The following is a 4,009-nucleotide window of genomic DNA, read 5'->3' on the forward strand; positions in this document are numbered from 1 at the left end:
CTACTGTTACCTTGTTATGCAATTTCATTTGAGTTTTCTGATTATTGAGTGATATGTCGATGACATTTTTGCAGACAAGAGTGTCATAGCAAAGGGTCTGAAGACACAATTGAATTGAATGTGTATTTCAATTGGAATAAATGTAAAAAGTTTTTAAAACCGTGTTTTTCGCTTTGTCTTTATGGGGTATTGTGTGTGGATTAATGGCAAATTATTGAAATTTAATCCATTTTAATTGGATCTCAATTCCAAAGTCCGCTACACTACTTGAGCCTTGGTGGAGAAATAGAAGGCTATTGGCTGCGTGGCGTTCACAGAATGGTCCAAGACCCTGTTCATCTCCCTGGTGAAGAGGTGATAGTTGGAGCTTAAAGATGTCTGCTGAACCCAAGAGAGAGCTCTACCGGTGAGTGTGAAATGATATATGCCACTTTACTGTAATCATTCTGAAACATAGCAGACGTAATTCAAAGATCAGGGAGCATTGGGCCAGAAACCCTCGGCACACAACTGGATTACCATTATAGCTTTCTAGGGTAAGCAGTCATAGGTTCCTGGCTTGCTGGGTAACGGGCTCAGGATGGATTGGTGGCAGTGGGTCAGCAGGGGATGCCGCCTGAGCCTGGAGTTGCTGGATGGCCACAGTGAGAGCTTGTACGTTGTCTATGACTTGTAGGAGCTGTGAGTTGTTCATGCCTACTGACCACAGCTCCTGGGATTGCCAGAGTGGTGTATACTTGGTCCATTTCTGCTGGGTCCATGTTTGTTTCTATCCTGCTCTAATGAGGTGGAGTGGTGTGGACCCAAGTGCAGCAATAACGCAGGAGGCAAGGTTTGTAATATTTCCAAAAACGTAGGTACTTTAATGAAGAACACAGGTAGAACAGGTATATCATACAGTGAAGGCTCAGGATAGAACACATTAGATTCACTTAATCATTGATGTTTGTGTTCTTTCTACTGTAGGTGCATAAAAAAACGATGGAGGTGGAAATAGATAGTATTGAGGATATCAAGTAAGAAGAGCATGAGAGGTTTATGAAAGAGAAGAACGAGTTTGAGAACAAAAATACAGAATTCCTCAGACAGATAGAGGAAAGGATTTCTAAAAGAGAGGAAGAATTTGAGAAAAAGAGAGGAGTATGAGAAACAGAAGAGAAGGGAGCGAAACGGCAGAGAGAGGAGGAGATCCTGGTGAGAAAGGCAGAAAGACAGGAGGACAGGAATGAGTTCAATAGGGAGAGGGAGGACAGTGGGATCCTGGTCGTCATGATGAGAAAGAGAGGTAGACCTCAAAGGAGATCATTAGAAAGAGAGAATACTGAGGCAGAGTTGGAGAAGTTAAAAAAAGGAGAGTGTGAAACAGAGCCTGGAAAAAGAAAGCTAGAGCAGGAGAGGGAGGCATTGAACAACGCGAAGGGGAGCATGGTGAGTATTAGAGAGATGGTAGAGAACCCTATAGATTGAGGACAGAAAATAAACCACAGTTCCCATCGGTGGGGACAATTACACAATATTGCACAGTATATATATGAAGTTGAATCAATGCTTGTCTCACTTTGCCTATATTCCCATGTGAGATACGAATGGACAGAGAATAAATCAGTTCCCATCGGTGGGGGACAGTTACACAATATTGCACAGTACAATACGGTTATATAAATAAATATTCACAAGGAAAAAGTTTGTGGATTTAGAGAACAGAATGAAGTTGTTCATCAACAGTCATATGTGTCTCTTTATTACAGTATATGAGAGTTCATATCCATAATTTGAACCTGAAAAAGTCCTGGAGGCTCTTGTCATCCGTCGATTTATCATGGATCCCAGCATACACACTCTTCAGAAGAGTACTCATGACGTTGTTATCAAGGATATCAATGTATTTCTCCAGACAACCTTAAAAAACAAAGCATGATTGTTATGTTAGATATACAAAATGCAACCAATAGCGGCCATGAGAGGCGAGAGCATTAACCTTATAAAACGTTCATTCAGTAACAAGATTAGTGGACCTCCCAGAAGACAATTGGTATACATTTTCTTAAGGTCCTGAACAATGTGTTTATGATGTATTGTTTCTGGAATGAACATAGGCATACTTCAGAAGGTCCCTGTCGAGATACATAAGCCTACTATTTCTCCATGTTCTTCTATTTCTATGTGTTATAGCCATTGAACACTACTGTGTATGTATCATATGATCCATCCAAATCTGATACACGTCTAACTATTCACGACAATGACAATCGTTGTAGTTCATTAGCCAAGAAGGTGGCTTGGCAGTTGTCTTAATCATAACATAATAGATCTCATAGCTTATGATTGTGGGCTGTGTGACTTTATGACAGAGGATTAATGCAAAGTATTAAAAAAAGAACTTAATGAACATTTGCTAAGTGTGTTTCCTCAACCCAACACATGGCCAAATGTAAATGGTAAATGGACTGACTTATATAGCGCCTTATTCAAAAGCGCTTTACAACGGCCTCTCATTCACCCATTCACACACACATTCACACACCAATGGTGACAAGCTACCATGCAAGGCGCCGGCCCGCTCATTGGGAGCAATTTGGGGTTCAGTGTCTTGCCCAAGGACACTTCGACATGTGACCAGCCGGGGCTCGAACCACCGATCTGCCAACCTTGTGATCATTAGGCGGCGACTCTACCTCCTGCACCACAGCCGCCCCAAATGTACACAAAAGACACCTGAAGTGGTGTGTTATACAACTGGTGTCCCACTCACCGAGGCCCATGACCTTGCCGTAGGCTATCAGGTTGGGGCCCAGCTGGGGGTGCTCATAGAGCTCCAGCTTCATGAGGAGACGGACGATCTCTCCCGTGATGAAGGCGTCGTCGAACGTCTGCTCCTCCACGGGCCTCAGGGGGAACCTGCAGTACACCTCCACCGCCGCCAGGGGGTCTGTCTGCATCAGCAGCTCCGCCAGCTCAACGTAGGCATCATGGACCTGCCCGATCAGTACATCCAATCAATGACATTGTGTTTCAATCAAATGTATATGTTACAGTACATGTGGGAAAACTAGGATTAGGGTTAGGTGCTAGGGTGCTACGGTTAGGGTTAGGGTTAAGATTAGGGGTAGGGGTAGGGTTAGGGTTAGGGTTAGGATTAGGATTAGGATTAGGGTTAGGGGTAGGGTTAGACATGCCAGCATGTACCAAGTCGACGTAGCACCTAACCCTAACCCTAGTTTTCCCCACATGTACCGTATTCCCACATGTACCGTAACATATACATGTATAGTGCAAAGCTGTTTAATCCCAAACAATCCAACAAACAGTTTGAAAACATTTACAGTAACTACACCCATTTGTTCTGATTAACATGCAGTGGCAGTAGTATTGAGCTCCAGTCTTGATAAGGAGTCCTCTGCCCCTCTCTGTCTGAAATGCTAACTGACCTCTGGTGCCATGGCGATGACCTCCTGGTAGAGCTGGCAGGCCTGTTGGAGAGTGTCGTGTGAGCGGGAGAGGACACGGGCCAGACCTAGGCGAGGGGCGTGGGACCGTCTGTTCAGTGGAGCAGGGACGCCACTCTCTGCCACCGAAGACTCTTCAACTGCTATACAACAGAAAAACCAGGGGGGAAAGACAGATAAGATACACATACAAGAATAAGGCCTGGTATTTCTTTAGGGTTGAAAAAAAAAACAAATGTGATAAAATGATTTATCATGATTCTAAACAGATTTTTTTTCCAAACATAAAACCTTCTTAAAGGTACAGTGTATCATTAACATTACCACTCCAATGTCATAACCTACCTGCTGATGGCTCTGGTTTGGCTGGGCTGGAGGCGCACGCTGATTTGGACTTGCTGGGGGAGAACTGGGTCTTGGAGCTGGACTTACCGGTGGCTTTGGCCGCTTCATCTGTCTTCGCTGCAACACGGCTGTTTCTCCTTACAGAGGAAAAACAGAGGCTGCGTTTGGAAATGCCGGAGTGCACACTGGGTTCAATGTCATAAAGGGACCAAGTCATT

The sequence above is a fragment of the Nansenia antarctica genome, assembly GCF_963989245.1.
Source record: "Nansenia antarctica genome assembly, chromosome: 19".
Taxonomy (NCBI): domain Eukaryota; kingdom Metazoa; phylum Chordata; class Actinopteri; order Argentiniformes; family Microstomatidae; genus Nansenia; species Nansenia antarctica.